Consider the following 12,634-nt stretch of genomic DNA (forward strand, 5'->3'; position numbering starts at 1 on the left):
AACATGATAAATAACTTTAAAAATCATACAATATTAAACAAAAAGTAATAATTCCTTAATAAGTGAACAGGTATTCCTCAAAATACAAAAAAGTAGCATTTAAAAAGAGCCCCCGAAATTTGACCAAAAAAATAAAATGGAGCCCCCGAAAAAAAAAAAAAATTGTCAGTGACTTAACTTTTAGCCAAAGTCAAAACCTAACTAAAACAGGTTTTACAACACACAATCTAATTACAATACATTGTAAAACAATTATAAATACTTCCTTTGGTTGTTGATTGTAATTTTATAGTACATACATTTCCTCCATCCATTTTGTTAATTGGGCAAAAGCTCCCCTTGTATGTTGAAGAAGAGCTTTTTGAAGTGCTCCTCTACCGCTCTCCTTAAAAGTTCTAGGAGAGCTTTTTATTGCTCCCCTTATAATTATAAAACTGAGTCCCTGCTGTGGAATATTCAGTCTTCATATTAATTCCTGAAAACATTTTGCCTCCTGATAGGCTCTGATCAGAATAGATGCAGAATAAAGAATAAAATTTATGATGTCATTAGGAAAGATATTTGTTACCATGGTACCCCTGCTCAACTTGGTTATAAAGCCCATTCCTGTAATTCTTTTCACCAGAGTGCGTCTTCTTGGTATTATTGTGTTGATTTCTGAGATGCAAATGGAAATGGTGAATTAGTGATTGGTAACTGATGATGCTTAAATTGGCAGTAGATAAATATTTGTTTCCGAAATGGAAATATTTTTCTCTCACTCACCCCTCTTTAATGTCTTGGTCTTTTACTCTTATAGTGCAAACAATATCCAATCCTCTCAAAACTCCAATATCAGATGATTTAAGACTTATTTTATATTGAGGATAAAAGCAAAGCATTTGATATTTTACTGATAACATGGAAATAAAAGATGGATGATGTGTTCATTGGTGTTGAAGAGAGTGCACATGGCTTAAGTTCAATATAACAATCTGAGCATGTACTATCTCTCTCTCTCTCTTGTGTTCTTCCTCCGCTAAGGTCGGAGATTCAAATATCAAATAGTCCAATTTGCCATGTACCAGTACATTTTTTGTTGTACATACTATCAAAATTTAGAGATAGAATCTGCAATATTTTAAAAGCTCTGTTGACTTCATTGCGTACTGTACTACCAGGGGTCATGTCAGACCGTGAAGTGCAGTGACGGTAGATGGTGTTGATACCGCTACTTTTATCACCAACCATGCCGACCCAATCATTTTTAATTGCTGTATGCACCTGTTTGATCTATAGTGTGTCTGCCATAAAGTCGTCAAGACCACTTGATGTCATTGGCATTAACAACTTTATTGCATTTCATAATTCTATGTTGCTGTTATTATGTTTCTTTGATGTGGATGGAGATTGATTGAATTTTTTTTCTTTTCATATACAGTGCGTGTAGATGAGGAACTGAAAGTGTTAGTATGTTTTTTGTGTGGATCTGGTACAATGTACAATTAGATTATAATTTCCAATGCGATGAGGTATAGTCTATTTTTAGGGCCTTTTAAAATTCAAAGCTAAATTTTATTACCTCTTTATCGAAAAAACCTCATTTTGAGGCAAATATATTAAAAACTTTATAGATACTATGATGTATAAAAACCAAAATAAACTGGCAGTTTGAGTTATTAATAATGTTTAACTTGGGAATTTTAGAAGTGTCTGGTACATATTGAAGGTCTACAAATGATTCATTTAGAAACATCAACCAAAAGAACTTTGGGAATATATATAAATTTTTTTTCAATACAGACTTTCATATGCTACCATTCTCAATACTATTATCATGAGTGATTCAGTGGGATTGTCAGTAAAAAGATCCAACATACACCTGTAGCTCTTCGCAGTGAAAAGTTAAAATGATTAATATTCATAATTTAAATACACTGTATTCAACAACCGCACTATAATAAAGTTCTTTTCTGTATTACTGTTTATCTGCATCCTTTCAATTCTGAACGCCCTCAAAATCACTAAAATAATCATCAATGTAAATTTGTGCCACTGCCCACTAATTTGTACACTCTGCAATATCAACTACATGTAGAAGAAACACACAGATCATCAGTAGTGTACGCATGATTTTTCTTTAAGGGAGGGGTTCAAGCTGAATAAAATGTTGACATTGACAAAAAAAGGTCTTCACCACCAATTTTTGTTGTTTCCTATCCCCAAAAAAAACTGCCAAAAAAAAAAGGTCTTCACCACAAATATTACGTTGTTTTGTACCTAAAAAAAAATGGCAAGCAAAAAAAAAAGGTCTTCAAAATGTATTGCGGGGGATGAATTCTTAGGGAGAGGTTTTGGGTATCAAAAAAAATTAAGGGGGGGGGGGTTTGACCCCCTGTAACCACCACCCTGCGTATGCTATACTGATTTTGAGTCTTTGACTTTGATCGGTTTGATGGGCATTATCTGTCCTGTCTTATATGAGTTTTACCGAATACAAATGCCTGCTATTAAATAGTTTACAAACGTACTACACAAAACATGTTTAATTTCAAGAGCAAGAATTGAAAGTACTCTGTTGTCGTGTCTTCAGCTGTTTGAGCATGTCAGTTATAGGTCGACATACAAGATACTGCCCTCAAGCAACAACAGTAACAGACAACAATCAGACTTCCCAGCATGCTGTAGTGTGGATTGGCAGTTTGATGGGGGGAGGGGGGTAGGGTTTGCCACTGCCCGGGTAGGGATTTTGAGTAATATAAAAGAAATGCATGCATTTACCTTTTACCCATAAAGTTTAAAACTAAAATTAAAACCAAAAGGTATGCTGCATTTATTTCTATTTATTTTACTATTTGTGTATTTTTTTTTTATGTTCCACAGTCATCACTATGTAACAGTCGTCCACTACATTTACAGTACCCCTACTTTTGGTTAATGTATAAATTGTAAAGCTGCCAGGAAAATTTGAGATTTATTTAATTAAACATTAATTTTAGAATGGGTGTATCCTGTCAATGTATGAAAATGCCAATAGAAACCATGATGTAGGTAACACATTTCCATTTTAAGATTTGAAGTTATGATTATGAATGTAAATTGCTCTCAATATATATCTCTCTCTCATATATTAATTGAGTTCCTGCTTAATAGTTTAAAGACAGACTGTCCGTTCATATTTTAGTAACGATTCTGGCTACTAATGAAAAATTGCTTACATTTACTTTTGTTTCAGTTGAGGAGGGAATTGCCTGAGTTTTACACATTAATTGCTATTTTGTCTTCCAATTTTATTTGATTCAGTGCTCAAAAGCAGCTTCAAAAGGTAGCTTCAAAAAGCAAGAATATGCTTTAACCTCACTGTGAACATTTTCCCAAATAAAATGTTGAGAGTCACACTTTTACAAAACAATTCCTATGAGAGCTTCGGCAAAGAGAAGTTTATTTTGCACAGTACAAAGAGACCAAATCAAAATGTATTGGATCCTCTTTCATAACCCATCTTTGCAAGTTGTGTTTCTCAAGTCAACACTGGTCATAGACTATGGAACGATAATAAGATTTGTAACCAAACTTAACTCAAAAGCTAATATTGGCTTAGTTTGGTGGTCAGTTACATTACAGTGTTTTGCTTCCCTTGTTGGCTCAGAGGTGCTAGATTGGACTATGGTTTGACCTACATGTATACACAGTGTCCAGTCTTAAGTGCTTTCACACAAGATCTTATACCAATTACAATGCCACAATTTGAAAGTTTATACTGTATATAATGAATTTCTGGAGCATAATATTGAACAGATCTTTTACACCATCCTAATTGTATTTTAGTTTCACACTTCCACTATGCCCTTTTTGCCTCTGTTATTTCAATACAAAACTAATTCTAAATCCATAATTAGGATTATAAAATACTTGTGTGAAGAGGGTTGGTTGGCTGAACAACAGGTGCATTAATTGCTTTTTGTGTGCTTTGTTTGCTTTCTTTGTTTCGGAGCTTTGGTGAGTCATTTGAAAGAGAGCAATTCAATTTTCATCATGTCTGAAAAATACTCTGAAATAAAATGAATAAAACTATGTTGAATAAATTTCCTTCTTTGTCATGTCATGTATTATTCTTGCTCTGTATGAGTTTTCCCTTTGAAGTTAATTACTTAATTTACAATTGAAATACTGATAAGGACCAAACTTAGTACAAAATATGATACAAAATAAGTTTAGTGAATGGAACAAAGGAAAAGATATAGAAGTTTGAAAGAAATCTGACTTAAAATTTTGAATTAAGAAATTTGCATATTGATATATGGAGTTTTAATTGTGGATATCATAATGTAACAGATTAAAGATGTATGAAAAATCTTGAATTTGCAATTTGTGGGGTAAAATTAATTTTACTAAATGAACTAAAAACAACTTTCCTATTTTGGGATTAAGTAATATCATTTACTATTTTGAATATATCTCCTTGGTGCTTTCTACCTGGAGGACCAAGCCTACAGGGTGAAGGCCATGTAAAAAGACTGTAATAGAAAAAAAAATTGTGAAAAGGAAGATACTGTATGTTTGAATAATTTTCTGGCTGGAGCATATAGTTTTCCCCAATTAATAAAGTTTCCCTATACATGTATAGTCCTAAATGTACATCATAGTGCAGGACTTCTATTCTGTCAATCTATTCTGTCAATGTTTGTGAAATTATAATGATTACAACTTTCAGAAATGTCTGATATTGTTCAAACCTTTGCATATTTTTTTATTTTTCATTTCCAGAACATCTTTCCATGACAGCTTTTGGCTTCCCTTAAAATTGGGGGAGGGGGGTGGGGATGCAGTTAGTGCAAAGAGTCACAGTGCTTTAGTATTTCATTATACTTTATACCTACCCCTGTAGGTGGAAAGCTAATGGGAATTATGCGCATATATTCATCAGTTTATCCTGATCTGGAAATGACATTTAGAATCATGGAGAATTCCACCCTTTTCAAAATCATCTGACATTTATGGCAATTAATAGTGAATGGCATTTCAGAGAAGTATGGAGATAAGTGCTTGTTCTGGGCCAAGAATGGCTATGTTTCCAAGGTGTTCTAAATATATATGACTGGCCTATTTCTCTGGCTGAGGTTGGGCCAATGGGGGCATTTTGTCAAATATTTACATACCCGTCCAAGACACTCGAGTCCTGCCTCTAAATAAACCCACATCTGTTTGTTCCTCTGCAAATTTTCCTCTCTGCTCTCATCCTTTCTCATCATTACACTTTCTTTCGCGTCCCTCAACTCTTTTTTCCCCCTTTCATCTCACACTCATCCTTTTTAATTAGATGTATTAACTTGGACTTTCTATATGTTTGGCATTCATAATAATGAATCATATGTCCTTCTCTCCTCTCTGCCTTTGGGCATTACAGTTTCTTCATTTTGTCTCTAATGCAATAATGAATTTTGTCTATTATAACCCCATCCCCCTTGATGTATTATAGATGTATAATAGTCAGTTACCAGTCCATTTAATAACTAAAAATGACATTTGTGGCTGTGTGTGTGTGTGTGGGGGGGGGGGGGGTGGTTCTTGAGAGCTTCTCTCATCCCAATTGCCCAGAAATTAACTGAATATAGCCAAGGAGGATAAGACCAAGTGGGACATGATGGTAATTTTCCAGAACTTCCTTGAAAGTGTAATATAAAAATTGGTACACTTCATTACACAGTAAAAAGGCTGTTCAATTATTTTTTTTATACAACGCTGTTTTATATGAATCTTACACAGTAGTTGTCTAATAGTTGAAACAACCATGCTTAATGTATTTGAGAATTGCATATAAGTATTGAAAATTAAACTTAGTTGTTTAAGATTTTGCACACTTGTTCAAATTGCTTAAACAACTTCTATAAGGTTCATATAGTGTTGTATACAAAACTTGGAAACAGCATTTTTACTGTGTAGCTCCATACCTCAAATTCCTCACTTTACAGCATGCATTGAACTGCAGTAGCCTGTCTGTTCTGCATGGTGTTTTTGAGTGACTCACTGCCAACACTCTGGAGACCACAGAACTGCTGAGCTGGAGACTGACAGTAAATAATGACCTGATATGACCTCTTGTGACCTTGAATACCCTCTGCTCCCTTGTAGGCATACAGTACACATAATTTGTAGGCTGCACAGAAACCAAATTATATGTATCGGTAGTACTGTACATGTATTGATGTTTTTATTTCATTCTAATGAAATGAGTAAGAAATGTATTCATTCTGCACAACATGTGCAGTGTATGCTATGAACTTGAAGCCCTTTGAATTCCAACCTGAAAAGAATTGACTAGTTTGGTCAGATGTTATTGTTTTTCCATAGAGCCATGGTTCTTCCATGATAGTTTGAAAACAATGTTGTCGTTATAGAACTAAAGAATTACCCAACAGATAAAAGAAATCATCTGACCATTGTCTGATTTTTAGCAACTTTTTCCTGTCATCTTGGCATTAGGACCTTGGATGCTTTGATGTCGAGTATTACCTTTTGAGAGAGAAGGCAAAAGAAGCTATAACCTACATGTATATCACAGCCACACTGGTGAAATCAACTCCAAATTGACCAATCTATTATGTAAAATTACTACTGATAAAGGCCCATTGTACACACATTTGGTCCAAAGCAAATTTGCCAATTGCCAACTCCTCTACTATCATTTGGTCTACCATCAGTTCATCCAATATCCACATGGTCTAATCGCCATTTCGTCCACTCACCATTTCATCTAATAGCCAGTTGGTCCAATAGCCATTAAGTCCATATACCATTTGGTCTAATTGGACTTAAATGTTAATTGTGCAAAATGAATGAAAATAAAATGGATAATATAGACCAACTGGTTATGAGACAAAATGGTCATAGACAAACTGGTGATTAGAGGAAGTGATGATTGGACCAAATGGTTATTGGACCAAATGGTTGTTAGACGAAATATTGTTTAGACAGAATGGCCTTAGACTAAAGGAAGGTAGACCATGTGGTGAGTGGACGAACTGGCAGTTTACCGTACCATCGTTTGGTTTGGAGTCGGTTTCGTTGGTGTGACTGTAACGTTGTAGCTGCATTGTCCTGCAGTGACCTTGATGAACCCTTTGAACTCTATTGTTCTCTATTCAAGACCATGTGTTTGTTGATACAAGTCTTTTACCTGGTAGATAGATTGCATTCATCTATCCCGGTCGGATGGAATGCTGGTGGAGGTGTAGTAGGTGTACCCATTCCCAATCAGCAGTTTGTAATGTGCTGAAAAGCGGAGTATTGCCGAAAATTTTGACAATTACCAACAGAATATTCAGTCATAAGTTTAAAATAGTCCATCTAACAGAGCATTTCACCAAATTTTCAAAGCTGCATGTAGGAATAACAAATTAACCATAAGAATATGGTATACCATCGAGATCATTTAATTTGACTGTTGTCTTCCCTTTTCGATACCCCCCTCATTACGTATTGTGTCAAGAGTGTTTATTAAAGGGATGCTCCAGGCTGAAATATCTAAATAAATAGAGTGAAATTCACAGAGCAAAATGCTGAAAATTTCATCAAAATCTGATAACAAATAGCGAAGTTATTTAATTTTAAAGTTAAGCAATATTTTGTGATATGCACATCGTAATGAATATTCATTAGGTGGGCTGATGATGTCACATCCCCACCTTCCCTTTTCTTATGTTACTGCTTGAAATCATAATTGTATCATAATTTCATACATGTGTGAATGATATGTCTCCCTTCTAATGAAATAAGGTGCAGCAATGAATGTCTAATGCACTTAATCAGTTTTCAATCAAATGTTTTAAGTTTTTGAATGAAAACATTTTAATAAACCTAATTTCATATAATACAATACTGTACAAAAGAACAAGTGGGGATATGACATCATCAATTTGCTCATTGAATATTCATGAAGACAAGCCTAGAACTATTTCACCTGAATAATGCAAAACTTTAAATGTCATAACTTTGTTATTCCTTGTCGGATTTTGATCAAATTTTCAGTGTTTTGTTTGTCTGATTTTTCTTTGTCTGTTCAAATCATGTTATCCTCAGCCTGGAGTACCCTGTTAACATCCATGAAGCCTATTGAAAGAATCCCAAGCTTACATGTATCTACATGTATTTAGCACATAGAATGATTAAAGTGCTAGTATTTGGTTGACTTGGTAGCCATTTTTGTATGATTCTAATTGAATTAAATGCATGTGATCATTACCACAACCTCAAGTTATTCAAATCCCTTATCAGAGGTCACTATATGTTGAGTTATTGACTACTTCTTTTTTTGGGGGGGGAGATGAAAAATTATTATCCTGTCCCGCTTAAATTGTATACTGTGCTCACAAAAAATAAATTGATTCATAAGTGAAACATATCTCCATCCTATACACATTTGGTAGCTTTATGAAATTCATGTAGCCGGCTCGCCATATCAAGAGCTTCATGAATCCATTCTTTTTTTCCCTCGAAGATGACGATACCCTGTTTGCTGAACTCTTCTTTAAGTTTAAATCTGATGCGGAGTGACAAGTGCCAAATTAGATTTCACAAATTTGGTTGGAGCTAATTTGCAATGTGTGTTACCGCAGACACAATATATGGGAGCAGCTCTCTGTGCCTGCTTGTAATGATGATTGTCTTTCCTTAAAAAAAGGAAAACTGTTTCTTTCCCCGCCTCGTGCCATTTGTGATATTGATGTCGCCATGTCATGAGAGGCGTGTCAAATTGAATTGGATCTGTTACTAGGATGTATAACGGGTAATGGCATGTAATATGACAGTTCTGGAGCGAGTGCAGAAATTTGGATTAATTTTTATGTGGGATAGAAAGAAAGCCTTACACATTTGATGAAATGATAAATTGATATGATGATTGAATTAAGATATGTATAGGCCTATGGCTAATGAAGGTTTGTACATCACTTATTGAAGTACCTTGCTCCATGTATACTGTACAGTATGTCTCTATAGAGCTGTTTTTCCATGACCTACCTACATGTACATGTAATTCGGTAAATTGCCAATTCGTCTACTCCCATCTCGTTCACTTACCACACGGTCTACTTTCATTTAGTCTTATGCCATTCCGTCCATCGACTTTCGTCTAACAACCGATTGGTCCAAAAACCATTTGGTCCAACCATCACTACGTCTAATCACTATTTCGTCTATGACCATTTTGTCTCATAACCAGTTGGTCTAATATCCCCTTCATTTTCATTCATTTTGCACAATTAACACTTAGTCCAATTAGACCAAGTGGTATATGGACTAAATGGCTATTGGACCAACTGGTTATTAGACGAAATGGTGAGTGGATGAATTGGCAATTAGACCATGTGGTGAATGGACGAACTGATGGTAGACCAAATGTTGGTAGCTAGATGAGTTAATTGGCAATTGGACGAATTGGAAATAAACCCCTTATTTATGCTGAAATAGGAGAAAATACATACACATGTACTTAACATGTTTTTACATTGTATTCTTTATAACACTGAAGAAATATCATGTACAATTTATTATTCATAGATGTGAGGGTAGTACTTGTATACTTGTCTATGTGTGTGTGTGAAATGCTAGGCTTTAGCCTATCATCTTTGTGAACATTTTACATACATCATGAACAAAAGATGAACTTGCCTTACTATATGAATTCATGCACAATATGGATCTTCCTTCCAGAAAATTGATAGAGATTCATGAATAATGTATGATTTAACATTATCCATTATTAAAGCCCCCCCCCCCACCTAAAGCTCCCCTCTGCATCTTATAATGTACAAGGAGCTTCTGCTTGTCATTTGTTGAAAAGAAGTTATCTTATCTGGAGAGAAGGGTTTCGTTCCTGGGATTTGCCTTGGAAATGGGCAAGTTTTATTCAAGCTGTTTCTGGGGGGAAGTGTGAAATGTTATTTTGTCCAAACATCCTGAAAATTCATGAGGGTTTTGAGTCATGCTGTCCGATTATTCTCCGGAGAGGGGAGAAAAATTGGCCTGTTTGCTGTATGATTGGGTCATGAATGATTAATGCAGTGTTGAGGAGAGCGTAAAGGTGCCGTATGTGTGTACTTGGGTAGGAAACATGTGCGCCTACATGTTCATGGAGGCCATGGCGAGAAGAGAGATGGAGGTGGATCTACATGTAGGTCGACTTGAAGAAGATTGAAGAAGGGGTGAGTGTGGAATTTTGAGGAAACTTTCGTTTAGAATAATGTTAGGATTTAGGGACAACCAACACTAAATGTGTACACAAAAATGGCAGCCATACCAAAGTCAAGAAACACATTGACACTAGCAACAATTAACTCGGGAGTAACAATCATATTAGTTGAAAAAACACTCCAAGCTACAACAACAGTATTATAAATTAAGATCAAGAAAGGGGGAAAAAGAAGGTTCCAAAACTGACTGTTGTAAAGATTAACACACAGCGAGAGCACTATAGAATGATAACATAAAACAAAACAGAACAAAAAGATGGATTTAGGTTGATGGCAACAACAAACAACAAAATAAAACAGCAGCAAAAATGATGTAGTAAATAAATAGGATTTAATAGGAGAAATCATAATTTGTAAACAAATTTTCGGCATGACTCCTATGGGCATTTTCACGGTAACTGACATTACACGGCACAATGTTTTCACACATTTCATTGTGTGTATCTCTAAAACGACAAATGATGGGAGTTTGCTTTTGATAGAGTTAATAAAGTGAACCTTGCTGTATACTCTGATACTAAGTTTTCCTATGTAACCACATTTTTTTACGCATCAGCAAGCAAAAATGTGTCAGTAACTGACATTACGCAAAAGGACATGCAATTTCAGGGTGTTCATTAAAATTGAAATATCTCATGTCCCTGAGTAGATAGAGTAATAATTTGAATATGTAAATACACCTCCGTTACTAGGTTAAGATGTGTCAAAATATTAAACAATTCTTTTTTGTCTTTTGGGGGCTATGATAATTTTTCCACAACCATGCTGGTAACTGACATTACGGTAACTGACATTACACTTAATTTGCCATAGAGATAACACATGGAAGTCAAATGTGTGGAATCATTGCATTGTATCTTCTGTGCAGGGCTTCACATGAAAGTGAGCTTGATGTGGAAGTATACCAGAGTTTCTAGGAATATTTCAATGAAAAAACTTTTTCTTTTTCTCAATTCCTTTCTTTGATTTGAAAATTTTTATCAGTACTTGTCGGTAACTGACAATACACATTTACATTTACCAGTGCTATATGATTTTCAAAGGCATAATTTTCTTGGTACTTATATGTAAGGCTTTTTAAAATCATAAAAGTTTTATAATACTTCACATTTTTAATTATCAAAAGATAAGAAATGTATGTTTTACTTACTCGGGGGGGGGGGGTGGGTCATAGCAGCTACATGTTTCCCATAGTAATTTAATATTGCATTGACTGTACACATGGATTTTTCTGACTATACACCCATAATATATTCATCAGTTTTATATTGACTTTTTAAACCTTTTCCTTCTCCAACCTCCCCCTCCCCCGAATCTCATGCAGCCATGTAGTTTTATTGATTTCTATTCTGGTCAGTGCAAGCAATGCTTGTTCATATCTGTCGGATTTCAATTCTCTTCATAATTTGTTTAATCATTTTCTTTGCTAATTTCTTTTTTAAGCTGTCGACAAAAAATGAACTCCAGCTTCTAAACTGAAACTATTTGTAAATTAGAAAAAAAAAAAGTTTTAGTAGATCCATGCAACATTGATCAGAACTGTAAAATTTCACTTTTCATCTATAGGCCCTACTTGTAAACCAAAAACAAAATTGTATCACACATCCACACTACTAACTGTATAAAAACCAGGAATTTACTTTTAGCGAGGCAATGCTCAAAAGAATCCTAGAAACTAAAAAAGGGACCCTGGAAATCCCCTTCATCACAATGTTAAGCTTAAAAAATGTTGCATATTTAGGCAATAGGTTGGGAAAAGTACCCCCTACCCCCCCCCCAAAAAAAAAAACCAAACAAAAAATTGTCTGATACAAATAATTAGGTACTTGGTAAGTGCATGTACAAAACAATTTCATAGTAATTTTTTTTTGCACGATGGGAATGCAACTTCCTTCATAATTTCATATAGTATTCCTTGTGAACTATACCTTTTAAAGTCAATAGCAAGCTCATTCTGGTGTGACTTTGAAAGTGAAAAACTTAAATAACAAGTATACAATATTTCTTTACCATAAAATTGACCACATATTTGCATTTCAATATTGGTAACCAACATTTTATCATGGTAACTGACATTACATCTCGGTAACTGACATTACATTTTCCACTTGGTAACTGACATTACATATATTTAATGGTACCCTATGGCTTCATTGTTAATTGGTAATCTTTAATTTTGGTGTAGAAGGGAGGGGTGTTACCTAGAGAGGAAATCTACCAAGTTTCATATAATATATCCTCTTTTCCAGGAAATGAGATAAAAAAGTTCATGTTTTCGGTAACTGACATTACATACCATATCACATACTTCATCAATGTTTTTTTATCAGATGAATGAATTACTGGTGTTTCTTTCTGTGGGATTTTAAAAAGTGTTATAATAGCAAGCTAAATCACAGGCGAAA

Source organism: Lytechinus pictus, chromosome 4 (assembly GCF_037042905.1).
Source record: "Lytechinus pictus isolate F3 Inbred chromosome 4, Lp3.0, whole genome shotgun sequence".
Taxonomy (NCBI): Eukaryota; Metazoa; Echinodermata; class Echinoidea; order Temnopleuroida; family Toxopneustidae; genus Lytechinus; species Lytechinus pictus.